The following is a 16,131-nucleotide window of genomic DNA, read 5'->3' as shown; positions in this document are numbered from 1 at the left end:
ATGACCCCATGCTTTCTGTCATAAACTAAGAATTTGCTTTGAGCCCATGATTTTATAAGTGATTATGGCTGGAGGAGGTTTTGGAGCTTTAGGGAAAATTTTTGTCCCATAAGAAATTTGAAGAGCTATATTAACTCTTTTGAAGCTAACTAGAAGCTGCCTCAAATTCCCCCTAAAAGAGAAGAACACTCTTAATCTTAGATTAAGGAGGTGTTGAAGGGCAAAGATCCAACGTCTGTAACTTTTTCCTGCTGTTTTAAGGGGGTAGACCCTACTTGCCAGAGTGAAAAACTCTTTCTTGATTCTACTAAGGGTGGGGGTGGGCTGGTCCTGGTCCAGAATGGATGAGCATGAGTTTAATGACAAGTAGGTTGCACATGCATGGGCCAAACATAGGAATGAGAAGAAAAGTAATTAAAGGACCCAGAAAAAGGAAGGATCCCAGTAGTTAGATTAGGCAGATGTGGGAAAGGATTCCAGTTGCTTCCAGTATTGTATTTAATTGGTTGGGATTGCTCCAAAAGGTCCCTCATGTTCTCCTGAATTTCACCTGAGTGGTGGACATAAAAGCAGCATTAGTCTTTTAAGAAGAGGCAAGTTCCCCCTTGTGCTGCAGTGAGTGCATCCAAGGCTCGCCTGTTCCGACGCATCACTGCTGCTAGGGACACTACGTAGGTCTGGGGGAGGCCTCGAGTTCATGCGGTGGATTAATTTAAGAGGCTTTTTAAGAGGTGTTCGGATAAGATGAAAGGTGCAAGGTATAGCGGCACACAAAGGAGAGAGAAGGAGCTCATTGTACTTAGCTCTGCTTCTTTAGTAGGAATTTTAATCCGTCTGGTGGTTGACAGCAGGATTCTTTTTGTTCAGGATGGTCTGTAGTTCAAGCCCTCCTATAGACCATGGACAGATGAATCCAACTGGAGATTCCACTGACTCAACTGCTGTGGGAGTAACAAGAATTACAGAGTAAGGTCCTTTCCATTTAGGCTCCAGCTGGAGACAGGCCTGGTTTCTTGCCAGGTTTTGTTAAGACAGAATCTCCTGCTTTTACCTTAGGAAGGGTTTAATTGGGCTCTGGGGCAGGAAGAAATAGGGCTCCTAGGTCTTGTAAAATGCTTCTGTGTGGCTCCTAGGGAAGTGAAATAATTGGCTGGATTACTGATTTCAGGATCTAACACTAACTCCTGCGCTAAAAAATGGTCTGCCATACATCATTTCAAAGGGGCTTGGCTGGAGGGGCTCCTTTGGTGCAAAGTGCATTCTGAGGAGTGCTAAGGGAAGATTTGGTACCCATAGCATATTGGTTTATTGACATAACTTTGCTAATGTTTGTTTCAAGGTTTGGTTGGCTCCTTCTGCTTTCCTGGAGGATTGTGGTCTCCAGGTACAGTGGAGGTAATATTTTATGCCAAAAGCCATTGCTGCCCCTTGTGTTATATGGCTAACAAAGGCTAGCCCATTGTCACTTGGGATGGAAACAGGCATCCCAAGTCTAGGACTGATTTCTTTAAGAAGCAGTTTAGAGACAGCTTTAACTATTCCTGTTCAAGTAGGAAAGGCTTCTATCCAGCCTGTAAGGGTATTCACAAAGACTAGTAGGTATTTAAATCCTTGGCAAGGTAACATATGGTTCAAGTCGACCTGCCTGTCTTCTGTGTATGTTCCTCACCACTGAACTGGGGGCATTAGGGCTGGTGGCTGGGCGAGTTAGCTAGAATTTATGTTTTTAATGGCCTACAAAGCTCAACATTGAGTAACTTTTTTAATGGCTTTAGCTAAATTTTTTCCCTCAAGTATTTTTCATGCTAGGGTGCTGAGAGCATCTCTGCCTAGATGAGTAGCTTGTGGAGGCCTTGGACAACTTTCCACTGAACTTTACTAGGCAGGAAAATGTTTCCTTCTTTAGTAAGTCATACATTTGCTTCACACATATAATCTGATCCTTTTGCTAGTTTTTCTTCCTCCTGGGTATAAGAGTGATGGGAGAAGAGAGAGAGCAGGGACTACCACTATCACAGAGATTGGGTTTTGGGCAGCTGCTTTAGCAGCTCTGTCTGCCTTGTCATTCCCTTTGGCCATCAGGCTTTTGGTCCATGGACAGTGAATTACTGCAGCCTCTTGGAGGAGCAATTCAGCTCCCAGCAGGTTGAGAATTTCTTATCTGTGCTTGATAGGGTATTTATCATTAGTGAGCAGCCCTCATTCTTTCCAGATAGCTGAGTGAGATGCAGCACAAGAAACACATACTTAGAGTCAGTATAAAGATTACCTTTTTTCCCAGCTTCTAATGTTAAACCCCTTGTGAAGGCTATGAGCTTGGCCTTTGCGGCCAAGGTCCCAAGAGATAGAGGCTTTGCCTCTATAACTTCTTGCAAGGAAACAATAGCATATCCTGCCTTCCTAAATCCTTCTTTTACAAAACTGCTTCCATCTGTAAACCATTTTAACTCTGGGTTATCTAGGGGCTGGTCTTGCAGGTCTGGCTTGCAAGAATAATTTTGAGCTAGTGTGTCTGTGCATGAGTGCTTGAGGGGTGCACTCTCTTGGTTTGGATTTATAGGCAACAGAGTAGCCAGGTTCAGGGTGGTACAGACTTGGATTTGAAATTCTGGCCTGTCTGAAAGCTGGGCTTGATATTTCAGGAGTTTATTGTTTGAAAGCCACTGATGTCCTCTTGCCTCTAGAATGTCTCTGACTTGGTGAGGGGAATACACTGTTGAAGTTTGTCCCCACCATTATCTTGGTGGCTTGTTCTATAAGTAAGGCAGTGGCCCCTACTGCTCTGAGGCAGAACGGCCATCACTGGGCTGTGGCATCTAATGGTTTTGAAAAGTATGCCACAGGTTGGGGAATGTTTCCAAGCTTTTGTACTGACTCCCAATGCTATTCCTTTCTTCTCAGTTACATACAAGTAAAGGAGCTTACCTAAGTTTGCTAGGCCCAGGGCAGGCTGGATGGTAAGAGCACTCTTGAGGGCAGTTAATGCAGAGGCTTGCTTTGCTCCCCACTCCAAGGGGGTATCTAGTCTTCCAATGGCATCATATAGAGGCTGTGCAACTTCTCCAAATCGAGTTATACAGATTCTGCAATATTCTGCCATTCACGGGAAGGCTCTAAATTGTTTCTTAGTTTCATCAGGCAGCCCTGAGAATATAGCTGGGACTCTTTGAGATGACAAAGAGTGCTCCCCTGGGGTGAGGAGAAAACCAAGATAAAAAAGCTTTTGTAAGGCAATCTGAATCTTAGAGGGTGAAACTCCATACCTTTGTTTGGCTAGGATATTAAGGGTGATAATGGTGTCCCTGAAGGAAGCTTCCCCTCTTAGGACTGCATGTTAACAAATCATCCACATGCTGAAGGAGGGGGCTGGACTGCAGATGCAGGAGGGCTAGGTCCTGCACTAGCATGTTCCCAAAAAGGCGAGACTGTCCCTGAACCCTTGGGGTAGGATGTCCATGTGAGCTGGGTGGGAGTTGCATCCCTGTGCCCTTGCCACTTAAAGGCAAATAGAAATTGAGAATTTGGATGTAAAGGTATGCAAAAGAAAGCACCTTTTAAATCAAGAACAATACCACAGGGTGAAGCTTGAGATTCTATTGAGGAAGGTGTAAGGGTTAGGTATGATAGGGAGTAGGGGAATGACAAATCGGTTTATGGCTCTAAGATCTTGGACTAACCAGGTAGGACTTACTTGACTTGTTAACGGGCAGAATGGGAGTGTTACAGGAGGACCTGCAGGGGGTGAGAGGTAGAATACCTTTAATGTCCTCTTGCTTAAGGCAATACTGTTTTCTGGGGGAAAGGCAGGTCCCTTCTGTACTGGATTACAATAGGAGGGATGTGACTTGCCTTCCCAGGCAGGTCTGTCTCTAACTCTGAGGGGCTTTCAGTCCCATTTAACACCATACTCAAGGCTACAGTGTTTTCAGTGGGGCTCTCAGGTTCTTGCTTTGGCAGACAGCCTATTATTTGGATTTCAGCACCTAATGCTTTTAGTGTCTCTCTTCCTAGAAGTGTGTTGCGACCCTCCGGTATTATTAAAAATTGATGTCTCCAAAGAATACCACAAGTTCAGCAGGGGAGAGGAGGGGTGAAGGCTCGGGCCTGAGACTTCCCATCTACTCACACAATGGGACAGGTTATAGAGGAGAGGGGGCCGGAGTGAGAGGTTAAGACAGAATATGTGGCTCCTGTAGCAATTAAAAAATTAACAGTCTTTCCTGCCACATCAAGAGTCACCCGGGGTGCGACGATTTCCATGTTCTTTGGCAAGATCCAGGGAGCCACTGGCCCCGGGCCCCTTCAATCCTTGACAGGGGCAGTCAACAGGGCTTTTGGAGAGGCTTTGCTTCCCCTTGAGGGCTCGACACACTCTCAGGCATACTGTCCTGCCTTCCCACATCATGGACAGGGCCCAGGAGGCTCTCTCCAAGTTTGGGGCTCCTTTGGTCCTTGGGGAGCACTCTTGTCTCCAGTGCCCTGACACTCCGCATTGATGACAGGTTCCCCGTGGCCTCTGCCTGAGTGGCCCTGAGGTAGCTACTTGCCATTTACAGCTAAAGCTATGAGCTGTGCCTGATTCCAGGCTCTCCTCACTTTCTCCTCCTCTGCAGTCATGTCTCGGTTATTAAAGATAGAAAAGGCAGTACCATAGGTCATTCACAGGTGTTTGGGGCCCTGATGGTATCTTTTGCAGTTTTCTCCTTATGTCTGAAGCTAACTGGTCTATAAAGGAAATCTTTAGCATAATTTGTCCTTCCTCAGAGTATGGGTCGACACTGGTATATTTTTTCATAACCTCTACTAGTCTCCCCTGAAACAAAGCAGGATTTTCCTTTCTTGGAGAGTTATGCTCTGAAGCATGTTATATTTACAGGTTTGACAATACATTTTATCATACCTTCTAGTAAGCAAGTAATCATATGGTCCCTACTGTCAAGATCTCACCACCCTCTCTGATAGTTCAAGTTGGGGTTTGAGTTTGGGACAGCTACGGTCCCTGCCTCAAATTGTGCTGGCTGTTCCCCATGCAGCTTGTCTGCATGTCCTAGGGCTTCTACCCAGAACCTTCATTTCTCCTCAGGAGTTCAACAGGAGGACAGAATGTCACCCCAGGAGGAGAGAGTAACTTGAATGTCACCCCAGGTGAACTCATAGGTGAAGACCAGATTTTTTAATTCCTCCAGAAACTTGGAGGGATCCTCAGAAAATTTTCCCAATTGCTTCTTACACTGTGCTAAGTCAGTCATGGATGAAAGAGATGTGGGCCTTTATGGTTCCCAAATTCCCACTGTCTACTTCCTGGAGAAGATACATTCCATTACCTTCTAAGCTTTTCTCTTTCTTGGGGGTGGTGGGGTGGTGGTAAGGAGCTCCACTGCAAGTGGATCCAGCTGGACTTGAATAAGGAGGGAGTACACTGGGCTTGGAAGCCTTTTCCTTTAAAGGAGGAGGTTCCACAGATGCTTCAGGTCCTGTGGGTTCAAGGTCTGAGTTTGAAGAAGAATGATTCCTTAGTCTTTTTGGAGTTTCAGGCTGGGGGTCTGGTTAACAATGGGTCATTTAAAATATCTGCCTCCTTTTCTTCCTGAGATGGAAAGAATTCATCCTTTAATTCCCCTTTAAGATAACACACTTTACAAGCCCCCCTTATGACCTTGTCCTGATTGATATAGAGCCATGAAAAGCTGGACATAAGGGATTTCAGGTGATTTCCCCTCTCTTTTGCAATAAAGATCCAGTTGGGGAATGGCATTGAAGCCGAGAGTGCCATTTGGTGGCCATTCTTCTCCACCTTCCAATTCATATAGAGGCCAAGCAACATTACAATACGAAATTAACTTTTTTTTTCAGTTCACTGGTCAGTAAGTTAGTCGAGTTCTTCAGGATGCAGTCCAGGGGGATATCTATCAGGATGCTGGACATACTGCCCACATTCCAAAAGGAGAGAGATACTCACTCACTGAGGCTCAGAATCCTGTATCCTGCAGCTGAGTAGTACCCTTGCAACACCTTCTCACCAGTTGGCATTCCTATGGGGCAGAAAACCTTAGACTTAGGAGACGAGCTGTCTAGTTTCACCCCTTGACTCCCAAGCCAGATTCAGAAGGTTGGTGAGCTAGGTTCCTCACTCTGGGGGTTCTGAGCTGCACCTCTGCTCCTTCCCCAATTCTGGGGACAGTAATCTTTCCATAAGCTTCATGCATGACCCAATCTACAAACCATCACAAACAGAGAACTTAAAGGGACAGAGGTTCCTGCTTGGCTAAGGTCTGTGTTCTCCTTTGGGAGGAGAAGGCTGATGTTATCAAGAGTGGCTAAGGGTTGTTTATGGGAATGATACATAGGCCATTTACAAAGGAGGAAGTGAACAAGAGTATCAGCAAGAGAGGACAAAGGGGCAGAAAGAGGAGAGAATGTGCCTGGAACAGGAAGAAAGGGAGGGGAAACTCACTCTCCATCCAAAAGCTTAGAGAGGTTGAACTGACCTCTTTAATTCCTTCCTAGAGAACAGAGTACAAGAAGGGTCCTGGGGGTGTGGGTAACTGACAAGAGTGAAGAGGACTTGCCAGAGACAAAAGAACTCAAGAGGGGACTTATCTTCTAATTGCCTGAGTTGCCCATTGGGGGAAAAATATTTTTAAAAGATATCTAGCCCCACTGGAGGGGAGCATACCCTGGAAAAGGCCAGTAGCAAAATAAAAGATGATGGAGGCGGCTCCTCAAACAGTCTTCAGGTCCGGGAAGAAGGCATATAATTGGGCAGGGCCAAATGTGGGGCTCTTGCCACCCCTCACAATGCAGTTCTCTACAATTGTCTAAGCCTGTGGTCTAAGGATGGGTGGGGAGGTATGCAAATGAGCACCAACAAAAGGAGTAGATCCTTGGAGCAAAGGAAGTGGAGAGACGGAAAGACCCACAGTGCAAAAGTCTGGAGCCGGTGTTCCTGCCAGAATCAGAAAAAGAGATAGATTGTATAAACATGTTGGCGTATAAGAAGTTAGGGCATGAGTGTGAGAAGGGACTTAGTAGAGAAGTCGGAGTAGGAGGGGGATAGAGAGTGCGAAAACCTTTCAGGGTATAGGTAGTAAAAAGAACGCACAGTGTGCCGCAGTTGAGGACTGTGCTGTTTTGAATCTATTATATCTCCCAGAAAAGCCACATTCTTTAATGCAATCTTGTGGGGGCAGACTTATTAGTCTTTTGATTAGGGTGGGACCTTTAGATTAGGTTATTTCCATAGAGATGTAACGGACCCAACTGTAGGTGAGACCTTTTGATTAGAACATTTCCATGGAGGCATGACCCTGCCCATTCTGGATGGGTCTTAATTAGATCACTGGAGTCCCTTAAGAGAGCTAAGAGCTGACATAGACCCAGATGCTTGGAGATGCTGGGAGATGCAGACAGAAGGATGTTCAGAGACACTAAGCTAAGAATTGGACCTTGAAAAGCTAAGAGAAGACCCTCAGATGCTTAGAGAGAAATGCCGTGGGAGAACAAGCAAGGACGCACAGAGGCTGAGAGAGAAGCTAAGAAAGACAGAAGCCCAGAGACATTTTGGAGAAAGCCATTTTGAAATGCAACCTGGGAGCCAAGGACCAGCAGATGCCAGTCACGTGCCTTCCCTGACAGACGTATTCCGGATGCCATTGGCCTTTCTTTAATGAAGGTATCCTCTTGTTGATGCCTTCGTTTGGACTCTTTTATGGCCTTAGAACTGTAAATCAGTAACCTAATAAATCCCCTTTATAAAGCCAATCCATTTTTGGTATTTTACATAAAGGCAGCTTTAGCAAAATAAGAACAAGGACTTTAAGGAAATACTGGGAAGAAGGTCCACTATGGTCAGCAGAAGTGTAGGGCAGAAATTTCTAATATGCAAAAATCTCTGATTTTGGTCCAGGAGAGGAGGGAGGTGATAAGTAACAAACGAGACTCTCTGCCTGGGGGTTGTAAGATCTGTTCATAAATTAGGGAGAATAGAGAAGTAAATATTTGCAATTTGGGGCGACCCAAGTGTCAGGTAGGTAGCAAGCACCCATAAGAAAAGCACAAATTAAGGAGGTTATAGCGCCAGGAGTAATGACTTAAGTGGTACAGCAAGCATTAGTATCAAATAGCATACCTCCAGATGTCTTACTTGAAATCAGTGAAAACAGACTCCTGGAAGCTCCTATAGCAATCTCCTTGCTGGTTCACCAGAATGTGTAACCTGTGCCCAGCTGGCAACACTGCCAGGCACTACCCCATTTCAGGTTCAGGATTCTTGCCATGGAAAGAATTCAGAGATGAGAGGAGCCTTGAGGAATATACAGTAAAGTTTATTAAAGAAAGAGAGAAAAAGTACCCATTAAAGAAACAACATGGATGTGTTCAAGGGAGAAGCACTCACTGAGTGGAAGTGGGTTTAACGCTTGTTATACAGGAAAATTTTTCAGTGATTTTCTTACTTCACCTTTGAATAGCAGGTGTCATCTTTGTTCTAGGAGGAGATGGCATATCAGAACTTGTGGCCTGCCATCACATATCCAAAATTGTCTTTGGGCAGATTTTTAACAACCTTTATGACCCCATGCTTTCTGTCATTAACTAAGAATTTGCTTTGGACCTAAGATTTTACAAGCTTTAGGGGAAATTTTTGTCCCATGAAGTTTGCAGCTGAAGTTCTCAGCTCTGTGTTAACTCTTTTGAAACTGAATGGAAGACCAGGGACCACAACTTTGATGCCCTATTCCATCCTGCCTCAAGAAGGCACAAGACCAAGGCTATACAATATATCAGCGATCAAGGCAGCTGGATTACAGCTCAGATTTCAGATATTTTCCTCTGTCTACTCTAATATACCAGAAATTAAAAAGGACAATCTATATAATGATTCAGTAATCATAATCAGCCCTTAAATCCTAAGTTCTAGGTTACAAAAACAGCACAAATTTATCTAGAGTAAAGCAATGTTGAGATGAATTGCAAATGAGGACAAAACCTTTCTCCTTAAAAGGAAGAGTCAATTAAAATCACAAAACAGTATTTACATATCTTTCAGTTACCTACAGCTTACTAAGAATTGTAAAACAGTTCAAAGACAATGTATAGGGCTAGGACCTCAAAACTTCAAACTGTATGCTACAGACAATGCAGTTTTCCAATAAAACACAATTTTTCTTTTACATTTCAAATTGTAGATAGCCCCCAGTCTTTAGAACAGGAGCTTACACTCACTTCTTTCTATATTATTTCCTCACATAAAGTGTTCTATTTTATGGGTTAAATTTTCTTTCCTATGCTAGTAATTTCAACCTACATACGTCTATCCCCTCTACCTTTCACCCAAGGTCTAGCTCTGAATTTCAGTGTTATACGATGCATCTATATTTGAAAGCTCAACTACCATGTCAAACTTCATCTGTAAAAAACAAACACTTCTGTGCCTCCCATTAAATTTGACAGACTTTTTAATATACCCACTTTTATTGCTACAACTGTTATTCCAGTATTAATTTTAAATCTTCCATCTAATTTGTGCTTCATATTCAATGGTAATTAAAGTCCTGTTATTTTTCCAGCAAAACATTTCTTACATGCAAGCTTTCCATTCCCTTTTATCATTCACTCCTAGTCTCTCCTCACCATTCTATCCCCTTTCAATTTAATATGTGGCTACCATATTAATATCTGTAAAATCCACTTTTGGCATGTAGCATAGATATTCTCAAGTATACTATATTCAAAATTAAATGGTGAGGCACTGGTATTTTTCAAAGATGGCTTGTAACAATTTCTCCATATGCTCTTGTTTCTATGGGATCTTGCCACTCCACCACAAAAAGGTGGAGTCTTTGTCATGTCCCCTTGAAGTTGGACATTCCTTTGTGACTTCTTTAACCAATCAAGTATGGTGGAAATGGTGCTCTGTGACTTCCAAGGCTAGGCCTTAAAATAAAATATAGCTTCCACCGGGCTTTTTCTCTCTTGGGATGCTTGCTCTTGGAAACCAGCCTCCATACTTTAAGAATGCCAAAGCCACATGGAGTTGTTCTGACCAACAGAATCAGCTGAGGTCCTAGCTGGTAGCCAGCATTAATAACCACACATGTGGGTAAGGCAGTCTCCAAGATGACCCCAGTTCCAGCCTGACCTGATAGCTTTGACATGAAAGAACCAAATGAGGACTACCTAGCTGAAAGCAGTCAACTCTTAAGAACCGTCAGAGCTAATATTAGTAAATAGCTATTATTGTTTTATGTCATACATTTGGCATCATTTGTGTAGCAAGTGAAAGCAATGCTGTAGGAAAGGCAGTGCAATCACCTAGGTTTTATTTTATAGCAAAACAGGCAGCACAGATGTTAGAAATTGCTGAATTCATTTTACTACTGACATTTTGAGCTGTGAACTTCTTGAAAGTAGTGATCATGTTCATTACCTGAATCCCATTGTCTATCGCAGAGTCTGGTAAACAAATATTTTTAAATAGTTAACTGAACAACTAGGAGATACATGGATTTTACTCAATTTAGGTTGATTGGGCCTTGAAATAACTGTGGCTCTTCATTACAACCAGAAACTGTCATTTTGGGTTTGTTTGGATTGTGAGGCAGACTGTATCATTTACCCCAACAAAAGACATTTTCTTGATCTTAATTCATGTTCCCATGGGTGTGAACCCATTTCTAAATAGGACCTTTTAAACATGTATTATTGGTTAAAGTGTGGACTCATTGGTCAATAGGATCTTCTCAGATTCTATTGAGGGGTGGCCAAAGTGAATCAGAGGGGGGCCTTAATCTGTATTAATGGAGGCCTTATAGAGAGAAGCCAGAAATCTGAGAATTCCATAGGAAGGAGCAAGAAGTTAGCAGAAACTAGAATAACAGACACAACAAGAGAAAGATTGCACTGTGATGGAAGCAGAGAAGCAAGCCAAGGAAACCAGCCACAGAACACTACAGACTTACGGGAGCGAGCACGGCCATGCCAATCCTTGATCTTGGACTTCCAGTTTCTGAAAACGTGAGACAGTAAGTTTCTGTTGTTAAGCCAACCAGAGCATGGTATTTGACAAACTGAGAGTATTTTGTTTCTTTTACACTAATCATTAAAGAATCATTTTTAGAGGTCACTCAAATACTAGGTTATGTCAGATATAGTCCCATTTTAAAATCAGATTTTTAATGTAATATATGTTGATATATTGGTCAAATACTTCAGAACATTTTTCACATTCCTATCATCCATTTTTTCACTAATGCCAAATGTCTTGATCTAAAAGAGGAAAACATAAAGGAGAAAATGAATTATTTTATTGCCTCATTTAGGTTTGAATGTGTAGCTACAAGTCTCAAGCACAAAATAAATTGTACTTGGATCAAGGTATCCTGCTGCAGACATGTTAAACAGTTAATATCTGTGTTGTTTCTTTAGTGCATTTTCCCAGAAATATATTTCATGGTAGAATACACTCCCTGTTTAATATTTACAAAATGTAAAGCTTTGAAACCTTCTGAAACATTTGTACCTTATTATATATAATATTTAAACAATTGCATAGATATTCAGTTAAAACAATGGAATAATCTAACCATTGTATAACTATTTGCCTAATAGTTCTGAGGCCTAACTTGAAAATAAGTTGCTGAGGAATAGATGGCCATCTATTGGCAGTTACACAAATTTCAGAGAAACTAAGTGGAAAACAGAATTCACAGATTCCAAATACTCTATGCCTGAAGAACAAGACAAATGTTAAATCAGGTAGAATTCAAAAAAGGAGAACTGTTTTAGCATAAGCCCATAGTTCTAGCCATGAGCAAACAAAAAAGGCAACTTCATGAAACTCAAAGGAAGGTCTTCATTCACCCATGTCATCTCAACTATCCAGCAAGGAGGGGAATCCCATGAATGATTAATGGGATAGACTGAATAATGGCCTCCCAAAGAGGTCTATGTCCTAATCCCTGGAATTTGTGGTTATGTTATATGGCAAAAGGGAATTGAGGTAGCAGATGGAATTAGGGTTGCTAATCTTAATTCTGGATTATTGGGGTGGGTCCAATGTAATTACAAGTGTTCTCAAAAAGTAAGAGAGGGAAGCAGAGGAGTCAATGTGAGAGTAACAAGATGTGAAAAAGATGCTACCAGGTATTGCTGGCTTTGAATATGGAAGGGGGCCATCAGCCAAGGGATGTTAGAGCCTCGAGAAGTTGGAAAAGACAAGGAAACCAATTCTCCCCTAGAGCCTCTACAAGTAACTCAGCCCTGCCAAGACTTGATTTTAGTCTGGTGAATCCCATTTCAGACCTCTGATCTCCAGAAGTGTAAGATAATAAATTATCATTGTTTCCAGCCACCAAGTCTATAGTAATTTGTTACAGCAGCAGAAGGAAACTAATACAATAACAAGGTTGGATCTCTGAGTAGAAACACACAAATAGTGGAAAACAATAAATCTTCCAGGTGCTAAGATGAACCAAATGAAATGAACCCTAAAATAATGATCTTCCATTACCTCTGCTACTAACTTCATCAGACCGAACATCTGATACTAATTTGGAGTAATAAGTAGTTTTAAAAGAGAAGATTTTAATAGATAATTGTTCATCATTCTTCAGGCATTTACATCTTCGATCCAAAATATAGGGGAAAGGTTAGAATGGAGGGAAAAGTTAGTGTCCGTGGGGTTTCGTTAGTGTGTTTCAGCTGATTAGAACCTGTTTCTTCTTCCATGAGAAGTCGTCTGGAATCTGAGGACAGGCAGGAGGGCTGTGTTAGCAAAAGTGCTATTGTAAACACTTGTCATTTGGAGCCTTCCAGCAGGCAAAGCCCTTTCCTCTTGGCACTCTGATTTCCATTTTGGAGAGTTCCCCACATTATGTTGAGCATCATTGCTCACAGGAACAACCCAGAGTCTATCCTGGAAGCAGCAGGGGACAGCAATGGACCAGATAAAAGACCTCAGCAGGGGTGCCACTGCCGGAACCTCCCAAGTTCCCTTGTTTCCACTCATTTCTTAATCCAGGACCTCAAGCTTCCCTTCTATTCAGTGAGCCCTCAATAGCCTTCCAATAACTGACCTTGTAATTTAAGCAAATGAATCAGTTTGTATTGCATACACCAAGAACAAAACAGACAGATACCCCTGCCAAAGAACAGCAGTAGCCTGCAACCTTCAAACAAACATAAATACCCATAACAGCATTTGATTTCTGTTTTGAAAATTGCTGATCAGCTGATGAAAGCCATCCCAATAAAAATTCGGATCCTAGCTGCATGAACAAGTATCTGGAAATTTTTTACATAAATTTATTGTCTGCTCTGGGATCAATTATAACGCTCATTTGTAAAATGAAAGCTCAATCTTTTGCACAAATAAAATCACAAAGGGATGAATGACATTTTTGACCACCAAAATACTTAAAACATTTATAAAATAAAAAATAACTAAAAAACAGAAGAAACACCAAAGAGAACCCGTTTTGGAAAATACTCGATTATGTACGAAAGCTAATGACGCATCAGCACCTGTATAAAACAAAGGGCCAAATTTCCCAAGAACATCCAAGATCCCAGAGACAGTTCATACTAAAGGGAATACCAACAGTTACAAAAACTTTGAAAAATATTTGGTCTTGGCTTGAAGTAACCAAACAAATGAAAATTAAAGCAGCATTAAGATACTTCATACCTATTAAAATATAAAAAATTAAAGTATTGATACTCAGTTGTGATCTTGTGGTGAAACTAATACACTTACATATAATTGTAGAACTATAAAATTATATTCCTGTTTCTGGCAGCAAAATGATGATGATTTTTGAAAGCCAAGAAATATTCATAAGTAATTCAGTAGGGAAAGAACAGGCAAAGATATTACAGCATTATCAAAAATAGTAAAAATCAATAATGTATAGGGTGATAGGGAATGGTTAAGTAAATCACAGTGCAATACATAACAGAGTACTATGTCTTTGCTAACAATAATAGTTATGGAAACATTAAAAATTCTTGATATACGAAGCTTCAGGAAAAAGAATACAAAATAATGACCACATAACTATATCCACAAAGATTATAAACTAATAATAAAAATAAAACTGTTTTCAGGTATTGGAATTGTGGGCTGTTTTTTCTATTGAAATTAGACTTTAATGTACTCACATGATTTTATTATCATATAGAAAGAAATAGATCAGTGACAAAATAAAAGTAAAATCTTCAAACTTCAGAAACATACTCAAACCTTTAAAAAATGTTTCCTTTATGATTATTTCAGTCAAATGACAATTAAAACATTAATAATGAAATAAATTTATGAAGTATATTCTCTTGGAGAATGTTAAACTCAAGAGTCTCATATTTTTACCATTCCAGAAGAATTTCAAATTGATAACCCAAAATCAAAAAGTTCATGATGTGAAGTGCCTTTTAAAAGAACCAAATACAAAATTGAATCATCTTGTCTCCACAACTCAATAATGGTTGTTACAGTACAGTATAAGCATAAATCATATACTGCAAATAAAAAAGGTTATTAGGTCAAAGCTTGAAGATGAGATAGAGAAAGGAAGACAAACAGGCATGCAGAATACATACTACAATTGCAAAGTAAATTAGCCATCAACAAATGGTCAATTCTATTTGAGTGACCTTCAGTAACAGGCATAATCCCTCTTACAAAGCACATGCTAAAAAAAATACTATAAAAGAAGTCCTATACTTACCCATTAGTACATAGAGTTTAAAGGGGGTTTAAGATAGGAAAATGATAAGGGGATTAAAGTTCACTCTAAAGATCTAAGGTCTCACTTGACATGAACTGTTTCAGATATAAATTGGTGTTCTTAAAAACACCACCACTAAATTTTCATCTACAAGCTGTCAGGTCCCAGATGGAAAAAGAACTAATCTCATATGTAAATTCTAAATAACTTACTCAAGAACATGACTTGGGCTGGAAGATATTACCAGTCAGGCCTCTGTGTACATTTTTATGTACCAAGCCTGACAGGCCATCTGTCTGGAGCTCCCGTCCTCCCCTCAGTAAAATTCTATATATGTCTCTCAAACAAAAGAGGATTAGTAAGTGAAATGACAGACAGAGCTAAACTAAAAAGCACAAATATCTGTTAGCCTATGGTTTTTTCCATGCAGTGTGCTGGTTTAGATTAAGCCATTGTTCTCTTAATACAATCTTGTGGGGGTAGACCTGTTGTGGGTGGGATCTTTTGATTATGTTGTTTCCATGGAGATATGGCTCATCCAATTGTGGGGGTGGGGGGCCTTTTGATTACATTATTTCCATGGAGATGTGATCCTGCCCATTTAAGGTAGGTCTTAATTAGTTTACTGGAGTCCTTAAGAGAGCAAACACAGACCAAGATGTTTAGAGAGAAAATGCCCAGAGACATTTTGGAGACAGTCACTGAACCCAGAACCAGGAGAGAAGCTAAGAGATGAAATCCAGAATTTTCCCTGGAGAAGCTTCTCTCTAAAAAGCTTAGAGAGACATGCCTAGGAGAAACAAGAAGGGACACACAGTAGCTGAGAGACAGAAGCTAAGACAGAAGCCCAGAGACATTTTGGAGAAAGCAATGGAAATGAGAAGCTAACCCAGGGAAAGGCCCAGCAGACTCCAGCCATGTGCCTTCCCATGTGACAGAGGAACCCTGGATGCCATCAGCCTTTCTTCAGGGAAGGTATTGTCATACTGATGTCTAATTGGGACATTTTCATGGCGTTAGAACTGTAAATTTGTGAACTAATAAACCCCCATTTTAAAAGCCAATGCATTTCTGGCATTTCATATTCCAGCAGCTTTAGCAAATAGGAACACTCGGTTACAGTGATTTATAGTCAGCTGAAAAATCAGTAGCCAGAGAGAGCATAGAATAGATTTCATAGATCAGTTAGACCAAGCTTGGAAATCAGCTGACCAGCTCAATGGCCAACAATTAAATTTCCAATATAAATGCTGTGTGCTACCTAGCTTTCCAAGGGCTGACACTGTCACGTGTTTCCTTAGACCTGCATGATAACCAAGTTCAGGACAAGAAGCAAATCTACAAAATATAATAAGCCTGGAGACCTTAATTAAGAGCATCCTCAGGATCTCTGATTTCACATTGTATTCAA

The 16,131-nt window shown here is 41.1% G+C and overlaps 1 long non-coding RNA gene across 2 annotated transcripts; it reads right to left on the bottom strand.

The window, feature by feature from the left end:
• Positions 1–251: 251 nt before the first annotated feature.
• On the bottom strand, positions 252–11,003 carry LOC119511663. 2 transcript variants are annotated; one of them, XR_005212226.1, is made up of 5 exons: positions 10,959–11,003; positions 8,129–8,302; positions 5,960–6,032; positions 2,926–3,189; positions 252–941 (listed from the first exon to the last, which is right to left on the bottom strand). It is a non-coding gene; the product is annotated as an uncharacterized LOC119511663 (long non-coding RNA). The 2 variants fall into 2 exon arrangements; XR_005212227.1 differs by having other exon boundaries at positions 8,144–8,302.
• Between the last annotated feature and the right edge of the window lie 5,128 nt (positions 11,004–16,131).

The sequence above is a fragment of the Choloepus didactylus genome, chromosome 16 (genome assembly GCF_015220235.1).
Source record: "Choloepus didactylus isolate mChoDid1 chromosome 16, mChoDid1.pri, whole genome shotgun sequence".
Taxonomy (NCBI): Eukaryota; Metazoa; Chordata; class Mammalia; order Pilosa; family Megalonychidae; genus Choloepus; species Choloepus didactylus.
This window is presented reverse-complemented; position numbering and strand designations above follow the sequence as displayed.